Source organism: Protopterus annectens, chromosome 4.part1 (assembly GCF_019279795.1).
Source record: "Protopterus annectens isolate FY-2018-M chromosome 4.part1, PAN1.0, whole genome shotgun sequence".
In the NCBI taxonomy this organism is placed as follows: Eukaryota; Metazoa; Chordata; order Ceratodontiformes; family Protopteridae; genus Protopterus; species Protopterus annectens.
In genome coordinates this window covers 570,699,298-570,711,618 of record NC_056734.1, presented here as the reverse complement: position 1 = coordinate 570,711,618, position 12,321 = coordinate 570,699,298, and the positions used below count along the sequence as shown (strand labels likewise).

The 12,321-nt window shown below is 39.3% G+C and overlaps 1 protein-coding gene across 1 annotated transcript in view; it reads right to left on the bottom strand.

Moving 5' to 3' along the window:
* Positions 1-12,321, bottom strand: part of ACTL6A (actin like 6A) — a gene marked incomplete in the record, with an annotated part of 1,351,363 nt that overhangs the window by 261,349 nt on the left and 1,077,693 nt on the right.

The following is a 12,321-nucleotide window of genomic DNA, read 5'->3' as shown; positions in this document are numbered from 1 at the left end:
TAGTACCTTTATACCTGCATTTAACAACCAGGTGATTTTGCAATTTTCTAAGATGCTTAATTTTTGCATTAGAGAAAGTTCTGAAAGATTTTTCTTCTGAGGAGAGACATTTTGTATAATATGAGTAAGAATTAATGGTTGCCTTTATTAAATTTATGTAAAAGATCAGCCAATTATAAAACCTTTGGATAAAGATAGAAAAAAATTGTTATCAATGGAAAATACCTGAAAATGTATATGGACCATATATCTGAATGCCAAGTATATAGGGCAGTAAATATTGATGTTTTTTATCAAGCTATAATGAATTTTAAAGAACTAGTAGCTATTTTACAAGAAATGATGCCCTAAATAAATTTAATGTAGAAGAAAGCTCAATGGCTAAGTTCTACTGTCTGCCAAAGACGCATAAAAATGCGAGTCCCCTACCCCTAAGGTAGACCTATAGTAGCAGCACAGACTTATGTTCTCCATAATATGGGAATTTTCTTACATTCCTATCTTTTGAACTATGTAGTTAAGTTAAATTCTTATATTAAAGACACTTTCAATTTTCTGGATAAAATAAAGAATGTTAAATGTGATGAAGAATATTACTGGATAGTTATAGATGTAAAAAGTCTTTATACAAGTGTGACGCCCGTGCTCTGGTCCAGCAATCAAGGAGCCTTAATCCTCAACACTAACACCAGAGAGGGCGTCTCATATATGAGGAAAGGATAACAAATACACACAAAGTGCAATTTCCCTTAAGAGCACACAGAGGTCAGTCCGGCGCTGGTCGCTCCCTTGCTCTCCAGGTCCCCAATAAGACTCCCCACTGGCACAGCTATAGGGTCCAGATCTCAGCCTAGTGGGCAAGCAAAAAACTCCAACACCCTCTGTCCAACCAGTGCTTAAGTGTCCCTGCCCAAGAAGCTAACACACACGTACTTTGAGATAAGAGTTTACACAACCACACAGACACTTCTGGGGAAGGCTGGCACAGGTTCTCCAGTTGTGCCCCTTTTTCCTCCCAGACTACACAGTAGTACCAGCTGCCACCACCCACTAATATTTATCAGCTACTCAAAGGCCCTTAAAAGGGTGTCCAATTATAACTGTGCAATATTATTATCTAATTGGTAGTATTGCCCAGGGCTAAAGGTATAGGAGTGGCTTTGTACAATTTTACCAAAGGCATGCAAATACTCTTTAAGAGCTTAAATTATCTCTACACAAACCAGCCACAGTTAAAAGGTTTTAAAATATTTAATAATAAATAATTAAAACCACATGACAATACTTTCTACTACACAGTGTTAGTCAATAGTTTAGAGATCACACAGAAATACTTAAAATAATTCAGTAGTACAGTTCTGATAGCAGAGAAAAACACAGTCTAATATTTCTAGTTCCTAGCTATTTTTAAAAGAAAACACAAACCTAAGATAACTTGCATCTAGAGCAAGACAGTGCTGTGAGTTGGATGATAAAGACAAAAATGCTAAATAATCTCTGGTTATCTCTGTTTAAATTGAAACTGCAGTTCTGATAAACATTACATCATTCTTCAACCTTCCTGGAGATCCGAGGCCAACAGAAACTGCATCTACATTCTTTTACACCTAGCCAGAAACCAGAGCAATAAAAACACATTTGCATGTTTAAATCTAGCAATCTAACTCTTGGTTAAAACAATAGAAAGAATGTGCTAGCCCAGATGGAATGACTCTGAATCTTCAAATTCAAAGGACAGGCATGAAGTAATTTCAGCTTGAAAGCACAGACATGAAATGCTTGTCTTAGCTTTCTTTACAGCAGATGGCAATGTTACATTTTTTTTGAAGTTAAACATTTCACAGCAGATTCTTTCATTTACGAAAACAAGTCTGTAGTTCAACATTCATATTTACAAATAACAGAATTATCTATAAAATTATATCTGGCTAGGCTGGCAGCCCTTCACATCCCCCCCCCCTGGAGAACTCAAGATAGTTTTTCAAGTGACCCTTGAGAAACCCCACTAGAGAGGGTTAGGTTATCTGAGTGCACCTCACCCCATTCCCTGCCTTGAGAGCTCATCTGCATTGGCACTGCTACCCCCACTGCGGTGCTGCACTAACTTATCATATGCTTGCAACCCCAGGCCCCATCTTAGCAACTTGGCATTTTGCTGGCTCTGTTTAACCATATTAGGGGGTTGTGATTTGTCATATGGCTAGACATTCTTTTTCTACAGCTGCATAGCATTCCTTCCTGGGTTGGAGCCTATGACTGAGACAAACAACTGGGTGCTCTTACCCCCTTTGAAGAAATCTGGCTAAGTACAGCCCCACCCCATGGTCTGAAGCATCCACCTGCACAACAAATTATTTGCTGTAATTTGGACTGGCTAACACAGGGGAACCTCCTAAAGCTTCTTTAAGCTTCTGGAATGCCTGCTCACATGCTGGGGTCCACACTACCTTATCTGGCCTATTCTTCCACGTCAGGTTTGTGAGGGGAGCAGCTATGGTACTACAACTGGGGACAAACTTTCTATAGTACCCTGCTGTCCCTAAAAATGCCCTCACCTGCTTTTTAGTAACAAGTGCAGGCCATGCCTGAATTGCTTCCACTTTGGCAGGTTCTGGCCTTATCTTACCACTCCCCACTCTATGTCCTAGGTAGGAGACCTCCGCCATACCCATCTGACATTTGCTTGGCTTATTGGTCAACCGTGCCCTCTGTAGTCTGCCCAGCACCTCCAGGACATGCTGAAGGTGTGCTGGCCAGGAAAAGCTGTAGATGGCAATATCACCTAGGTAAGCATGGGCAAACCCTCCTGCCTGGATACGATCTACCAGCCTCTGGAAAGTCACTGGGGCCTTCATCCCAAAGGGCATCCCTGTGAACTCATACAAGCCAAAAGGAGTCAACAAAGGCTGACTTCTCTCTAGCACTGGGAGTCAAGGGTACCTGCCAGTAACCCTTGGTAAGATTCTTAGCCCCATTCAGCTGTTCTAGGGCCTCATGTGTCCTAGGCATGGGGTAAGCATCCTACTCTGTGTAACTAATTTCCTGTAGTCCACACAGAATCTGGTGCTGCAATCCTTCTTTGGCACCAGCACCACTGGGGAGGCCCAGGGACTGCTGAACTCTTGAATCACCCCCTAGTTCCAACATCTCCTGTACCTCCTCCCTCAGAGTCTGTTTGACACTCTCAGGCACTCTAGAAGGGGCCTGCCTAATAAGCCTTTGGGGTCCTGTATCCACCTGGTGCTGCACCAGGTAGATGCACCCTGGTTTCCCAGTGAATATGTCCCCAAATTCCTGCAACACTGCTCAGATTTCTCGAACCTGGGTAGGAGATAGCTGCTGGGACATTGCTACCCCTTCCACTGAGGTGTCAGCCTGAGCCTCACTGAGATCAGTCCCCATATCTCCCTCAGACGACTCCTGAAATCCACTGCAAATGCTCAGCACAAGGGCCTCCCTATCATGGTATGATTTCATCATGTTAACATGGTACAGTTTGTGCCCCTGCCTTCTGCCTGGCAGTTCCACCATGTAGTTAACATCACTTACCTTTCTTACCACTTTGTAGGGTCCCCCCCAAGCTGCTTGCTGTTTGTGTCTGACAGAAATGAGAACCATTACCTGCTGCCCCAGAGCATACACCCTAGCTCGAGCATTCCTGTCATACCATACCTTTTTCTGTTGTTGGGCTTCTGTCCGGTTCTCCTTGGCCAAGACCATGAGTTCCCTGAGCCTTGTCCCGAGGTTTAGAACGTATGCCACAACAGACTCCTTGTGAGACTCGCACTCACCTTTCCACTCATCTCGAATTAAATCTAGAGGTCCCCTCACCCTATGTCCATACAGCAACTCATAGTATGAAAAACCTGTGGATTCCTGGGGAACCTCTCTGTAAGCAAACAGATGGGGCAAATATTTGTCCAACTCCCTCTTACACTGATCTGCAAATGCCCGTAGCATGGACTTGGTTGTAGAGTTTAACCTCTCAACAAGACCATTAGTCTGGGGATGGTAGGGTGTGGTCTTCATGAGCTTCACCCCCCAGGACTTCCACAGAAAAGCCAGTAGGTTTGTCATGAAATTGGCACCTCTGTCCATCTGTATTTCTTTTGGGAAACCTAGCCTGCTGAAAATCTCTAACAAAGCATTTGCCACCTTCTCTACCTCAATGGAGGACAAAGCCACTGCCTCAGGGTATCATGTAGCATAATCCACTATCACTAGGATATACTTTTTCCCTCTGGAACTAGGGGTACTCATAGGACCCACAATTTCCATAGCTACCCTCTGAAATGGCTGACTCACAGGCAAAGGCATCAAATGTGCTCTCACCTTGCCTCCTGCCTTGTCTACCTTTTGGCACTGCTCACAGGTCCTGCAGTACCCTGTTACATCTCTGGAAATTACAGGCCAACAGAAATTCTGCATAATATGCCTCTTTGCACGTTTTATGCCCATATGACCTGCAAAGGGAACATCATGGGCTATGGCTAGAAGCGCCAGATGGTAGGCTCTAGGCACTACCAACTAGTAGCTGCACTCTCTCACCTTCTAGCCCTCCCTCAAGGGTCCACTCTCTGTATAGTAACCTTTTATCCCAGTATACAGATTCCCATTAAATAATTAAAACTACAAGACAATACTTTCTACTACACAATGCTAGTCAAAAGTTCAGAGATCACAGAGAAATACTTAAAATAATTCAGTAGTACAGTTCTGACATCAGAGAAAAACAGTCTAATATTTCTAGTTCCTAGCTATTTTTAAAAGAAAACACAAATCTAAGATAACTTGCATCTAGAGCAAAACAGTGCTGCGAGTTGGATGATCAAGACAAAAATGCTTAATCTCTGGATCTCTCTCTGTTTAAATTGAAACTGCAGTTCTGATAAAAATTACATCATTCTTTACCCTTCCTGGAGTTCCCAGGCCAACAGAAACTGCATCTACATTCTTTTTACACCTAGGCAGAAACCAGAGCAATAAAAATACATTTGTATGTTTAAATCTAGCAATCTACCTCTTGGTTAAAACAATAGAAAGAATGTGCTAGCCCAGATGGAATGACTCCAAATCTTCAACTTCAAAGGACAGACATGAAATGCTGGTCTTGGCTTTCTTTACAGCAAAGGGCAATGTTGATACATTTTTGAAGTTCAACATTTCACAGCATTTTCTTTCATTTATGAAAACAAGTCTGTAGTTCAACATTCATATTTACAAATGACAGAATTATCTATAAAATTCTATCTGGCTAGGCTGGCAGCCTTCACAAGTATTACCCATGAGTTAGGTATGGACGCTGCAAGATTTTTTTCTAGGTGATAGCCCTGTTAGTAATTATGTGATGGAATTATTATATTTCGGTTTGATGAATAATTGTTTTGAGTTTAACAAGCTCATTTACCCTCAAGTCAAGGTACTGCCATGGGTGCATCTTTTGCACCCATGTATGCTAACTTGCTCATGGGCCTTTTTGAAGTTGAGTTTTTGTATAGATTGAATTTTAATAGTTATATTTTATATTGTAGATATATAGATGATTTGATTTTTTTTATGTAAGGGGGTGCTGAAATAGCTCCCCAAGTTTATAAATTATTTCGATGCAAATCGTTTTCAGATAAAATTCGATAGCTTACAGATAGAAAAAACAGTTACCTATCAAGATTTCACTTTGACTATTAGGAATAATAACATAGTAACTAAATACACAGAAAGGGAATTGGATGTTATAATATTTTGGATAGTAGTAGCTGCCATCCACCACATACTTTGAAGGCACTACCTTATAATGAATTATTGAGAGTTAGCAGGCTATGTAATGATGAAATGGGTCTAGAAAAGAAAATAATAAAAACATGTATTAACTTCAAGCAAAGGGAGTATGATGAAAATGCTATTTTAGATGCCCTTCATAAAATAATGGATACCAGCTTATTTCATAATAGGCCCTTTAGTAAATAAGAGAATAGAGAATGTAATGCTGTGCAGGAGTGTAGAAATGTTTATTATGTTACTATATATAATATTCTAAGTGATAAACTTATTGATGCTATTAGATATTATTGGCCCTATTTAATTAATATGGAAGGGATAAAAAATCTGTGTAGAAATGTAAATAGCTCTTAAGAGAAGTAGAACTATTAAGGACATGGTGGTACACAATGGATTTGTTTCACCTGGTGAAAAATTAAACCTACAGGTTGGTGAATGTGGCACCTTCTCTTGTGGAAGGTGTTCCGTTTGTCCCAACATTACCAAATGTTTTGAAAAAATAAATGGTGTAAATTTTTGTTCCATTTCTGCCTTTTCATGTATAACTAAATCAGTGGTATATGCTTTGTCTTGCCAATGTAATTTGTATTATACAGGGGAGACTAAAAGAATATTCAAGCTACAGTTGCAAGAACATATCAGAGACATAAAAAATAATAATGCTATGAGCCCTACAGCTTAACATTTTTTTACTTGTCATAGTAGTGACTTTTCACTGCTATAAGCTTGTATTTTGGAACATATTTCAGAAACAGATGAAGTGTTAATGAAAAAGAAATTATTGTACAAAGAAACTTTATATATTTTTAAATTTAATACACTACCTCCAGCAGGTTTAAATAGTGAATGTAACTGGAGTGCTTCTTTAAAATGTATATATGATTTTAATTGATGGTTAATTAGATGATTTTTCTTTAAATGTGTTTATATAAGTGAATATATGCGTGTATATGCATGGTGTGGCATATTTTGTAACTCCAGGAAGGCTGTGCCAAGGCATCAGAGTGTTATTCAGGGTGAATAAACTATTTAATACAAGATTGGTGGCATTTTTTTCACTGGCTTTGTAGTCTGGTGTGTAACCACATTAGCCTTTATAAATCGCTATAATCTGATTATTGGGTGTATGATAAAGCTTCTGTTTATTTTTCTTGTGAACTTCGCTACTAGCTAAACCATCTGTGGATAGAGTATTATGTCTGGCAAGGGGTATCTTACATCAGACCTAAAGGGTCTGAATCTCCCATGCCTGTGCAGGCACTATAACAGTGTGTCTAAACCCTGTTCCACAAGACCACCAAAGCTACACTAGAGTGAGATGGGGCAAAAGGTAAGCAGTCTATGGTTGGAGAGGTGGCCCTAACAAAATCACTAGCCACAGGCTGAGTCATATTTTTATTTGGCATCTGGCAAAAGCGCTTAGTTCATTTGTTTTTTTGTGTGTCTGAACAAAGTGGAGCAATTGACCTTGGTGGTCCATTTTATTTTTTATTCTTTTTGTTTAGTTGTGCTTGGTCCCTGTGGACTGGCGGTGTTTTATTATATTTTTCTTTTGTTTTTTTCTTTTTCGGAGTAAATGGATTTAGTGATGGTGGTGGTACAGTACCCGAGTCATGTATATAATAAATAACATACAAATGTTAAAATGTCCAAGTTATGCAATATTTTCCTGTCAAAAGATGAAAATAAAGCAGAGTAACAATAAAAGACAGGCCACTAGTATGTCAACACACGCACTCCACAGAAACAGTAAAAACAAATTTTCCAAAGACAGAAGCCATTAAATACTGCTAAGAAGACATTCCCACAGGAATTACTGTAAACATTTACAGAAATTCCCTTGAAGTCCCAGACTGAGTGGAAAAAATAAGGAAAAGACTTTTGATCTACTTTTCCCTAAGGAGGAAAATCCAAGAGATGATCTAGGAAAAGAATCCTGAGAAAATAAGCCAGAACAAGACTTTTGAATGCTCTCCTGAAAACCCAGTCTATGAAAGAAATCTCTTAGCCAAGCAAGAGATTCATGACACTTTAAAAAGACTCTGCAAAGATAAGTAAGCAAATCATCTAAATAAAGAAATATGTGAATACCTTAAAGTCTGCAACAGGCCATCACTGCAGCTAGACAATGAACACCATTAGGGCAATGGATAACAAGGGTAATGCAGAAAAGTGTGACCCACATTTAGAGAACTTTAAAAAATGTTTGAAACCTGACGCTCTAGGACTATGATAATCATTTAAATCTAGAGTTCCCAAAAAAATGAAAGAGGGCATCAGAAATAACAGGTTGTACAGGGACAGCATTAGGATTAAGTTGGCACTTTCACAAACCGATTAAGAAAAGAAAGATTTAGTACTGGTTTTCAGGAGGCCTTTTTTGGTACCAAAAGTAATCCTGAATAAAAACCTTACAAATGACGGGGGGGTAGGGGGATAATTCCTGAAAAGGAGGAAGGGACTTGCACTGCCACCTGTACTCTTGATGGATCACTCTCTGATCCCATTTATCTGGGGTTATGTTTCTAAAGACAGAAATGGAAAGCCATACTTCTGGGGGATATTTAAAGGTTTGTCAAGTTGGGAAGGATTTACAAAGTGATTCAGACTTCTTGAATGCCCTAGTTTCTGGGAGGCTCCTTCTTTTTGGAGCCTTTTTGCCATTGTTTTTTTGAATGTCTGCTTGCCAGAAGTTTGCCGGGTCTGCTTATTTTTTCTCGCGGTGGTGGTGCTGCGGTAGCATTGTCTCACAGTAAGACGCTGTCCGGTTCGACTCTCAGCTAGAGCGTCTTCTGAGTGGAGACATGCGTGAATGGGCGTACCTTCGTTGAAGGTTGTGCGACAGGGCTGGCAACTCGGCACATAAAAATCAACTGCCGGACCGGAGTTCCGCTGTGGCGACCCCTAACCGGGAAAAGCCAAAAGACAACAACAACAACAACACAAAGATGCTGAGGTAGGTGTGAAACCTAACAAACCCGGAGAAGGAAGACTGAAAAATATGAGTCACCCTATGAGTCACCCTTTTAATCAGTTTAGGTCTCTCAATGCAGTTTTAAGGAGCTCAACAGCAGATAGTCCAAAAACCACCACCCTATCCAAGAGAGAATTTAAAAGTACAATTTTTACATCTAACATCCTCAGTTACATCTTCTCATAATAGTTTGAGCATTAGTTGTTCAGAAAACGAAATCTGCTAAATTATAAACACACTTCAAAGAATGTTTGGTCACCAGTGACAAAAACCAATAAGCACTCAGATTTTTCTCAGATGACAGAAATGTGTCTAGAATGGTCCTCATATTCTTAAATGATGCAAGCAAAAACTAACATATGAGCTTGACAATTAATTCTAAAAATAACGGTCAGAAGTATACATTTCTTAATTTCTTACCAAATGTATCGGAGGCTTTCTCATTGTTAACCGGGGGTAGTACTATTTACCAAATGTTTAGCTGCAGCAGTATTTGCAAAGAAAATCACTGCAGGGCCAGATCTGGGATTAAAAAATACAAATTTGTTAAGACTAAGAAACTTCATACAATCTGCCTTCTTTGGGGGGGTGCAGGCCAGCTATCAGGCATGTTAGAGGCTGTAATAAAAGCATCCTCCAAAGCTGGAAGTACACAAGGACCAGGAGTTGTCTGAGAAAATTCCAGCTGTAATAACAATATTTTTTCAAAGAAACTGGAATGTCATTATGTTCCCACTGAAAACAAACGGCTCATCCCAGATTTGGTTTCAGTGAAAAAAGAAAATTCTTCCAGGGACCCATCAGAAGAAACATCAGAATGAGTCACCTGAAGACAAAAAAATAGAAGTTATATCTTCAAAATCATTCTCCTGCTCATTATAAAGGGAATCTTCAGAAAATGAATTCATTTTTGTTGTACTAGTAAAAACAGAATGAGTGGGATCAGTAGCCTGAACTAAGACCAACAAAGTATCCCTATCCAAGTAACAGATGGGAAGAGAAATGTTTAACTTTCTATTTCTTATTAGGAATTTCCACAGGAGACCATCAACTCTTGTCAGGTACATCACACTGGGGAACAGGCATCACATTCAGGCTTGGAAGAAAGGCATTGTTTCCTCTGTCGTCAGAAACTGACCAGAGTGGTTCTCCCACGCCGCCTAAGGACACCAACAGCTGCAGAGGACATTTCTCATCCCCAAATCCATGGTGGCTGAAGGGACTACATCATGGGAAACCAAAGATGATGGCTGGTCTGAGATATGAGAAATGACCACAGCAGTGTTACCCATCTGCGGCTGAGCAAATTTGTAGCTTGATTGAATGGTCAAAGGCTGTCCAGAAGTTTTTTTTTATTTTTGTGGCCAGAGGAAGGAAGAACCTAGGAACCAATAAGTTGTTCCATTGTAAAGCCAATAATGAAGCCTAAAGTCAGAGTCTCACTGACAGCAACAGTTGACATAAGAGGCAAGTATCAAAAAAGCAGTGATTTCCATAAAAAATAAATAAATAAATCAAACAAACACAGTGAAAAGCACAACATATAGTAAACTCTGTTAACTGGCACCCATGGGGATTGGTAAATTCCGGATAACTAGTTTCTGGTAACTTGAGAGTTGCTATTAAAAATAGGCCTGACTAATACTGTACCTACTATTTGTTTGGTTTGACTTGTTCTCAGGCTGGGGAGAGGGAATTTACTTCCATCTTCCTTTTTAAAACATAAAATTTAAAAACGTAATGTATGTTTCTGTGGGGGGAAAACAAAGTGCAACACATGAAAATTGTACTGTATTTCTTCAATTTGTTTTGGCGGTTGCTTGAGAGTGCTGATTGCTTGAGCTCTGGTTAACTGAGAGTTTACTGTATACCTACCCCAGCCTCTAAATACAGTTTCAGTTTCAAAGGAGTTTTACCAGAATAAAAAAAAATTAAACAAGTTTTTACATAAAAATAAAAATGAAGCATCAGTTGAAGGTTCAATAAACAAAATTGCTAGCAACAAATAATGTATGTCACACAAAAAAGTAATGTTACTATCAAAATAAACATGTGGAAGCTTTTATTTTCCTTGCAGGGAAAATATTTGCCCAGCAACAGAAAAATACTAGCTGATTGTTGATCCTCAAAAACCAGCACAAGGCATCAGGAGATCTCTGAAGGGCTTGTCGCTTCTGAGATGTCAAAGGTATAAAAGTGCGTGGAAGGTGCCCTAAAGCTTTGGAAGCTGGTCAGCTGTTCTATCCTGCGCAAGATATAACCATATAATGAAGGCTACTGCAACAGTAATCAAATGATGAACATCTGGTAATTCCTGTATACAATACTTTGAAATTTGGGAACTCAAGCACTGGTGAATAAAACCAAGGCAATAAAGGTGGCCACACTAATTTCTGAAAATGTTTCAAGAGATTCTGATTCTGCTGTTTTATCCAAGTTATGTGCGACACATGGATGACCAGTGACAGACCAATTCACAGTTCTGTATCTATTGCAGATTTGATATGCTCATTCTTGAAAACATGCAAAAAAAGTAATCAAAGAAAATGTCATTAAACATTTTTCTTAAGACTTAAGATTACAGAGCACTAGACATTTTCCATTAGTTACAGACATACAACAGGAAACTCATGTTTGGCTTTTGAGACACCGACATAACTACAGGGGAGGTAATTACACATCATCTTGTATGGTGAGCTTAAAGAACATATTACCACTCACGTATCAGCTTGTATGGTGAAGCTTAAAGAACAAATTACCACCAACATATGATCAGCTGGTTCACTAGAAAATTTTAGAAACCTGCTAGATGAATGGATGGGTTAGATGACACATTCATTAAATCTGGAATCTGCATTTTAATTGGCCTAAGTCTCACATGCAGTTGTCACATGAAAGTACAATTAATGTAAGTAAACTTACTATAACATTCGATGTTCTAACAGATCGCTGTTACAGTAACCAAAGCTATTAGTATTACAGCCTGCCACCAGCCAGCGTTTTCAAAGCCTAAGGGCACCTTCCACAGGCCCCAACTGCTTGGGGCTTGAGCAGAGCCACATAAAAAGAGCAATGTTGACTCCAAAAGCTTCACAGCCTTCTTACCTTAAGAAACGAGACCAACTCTGAAATATAAACGCTAGGAAAGAAAAATACCATATAAAACATGTAACTATATACACAAGGGCATATACATCCACACCCTGACAATACATCAAAAACAATGGCTACTGCAAGTGACCTTATTAGAACATCTACTGTTATAAGTTTACTAACACAGCTGTACTACGTTCATCATTAGATTATTGATGTAGTGGCCTAAACTTTTTGGATAGATTATCTCAGCTTAGGAATATGTAGGGGAGGAGGAAAGAATTCAAGAATCCGTGAGACCCTTTGAAAATGGTCCTATCAAAGCTTATTCTGGAACCTGGCAAAGAATCCAGTTTTTAATGCTTTGATGAGGCATGTACAGATGACCATGTTGCTACCTCTAGAATACTCTGATTCCACCCCTTTCCAAAAAGTCATGGTAGAAGTCAAAACCCTGGTAGAGTGAGCCTGGACCATGC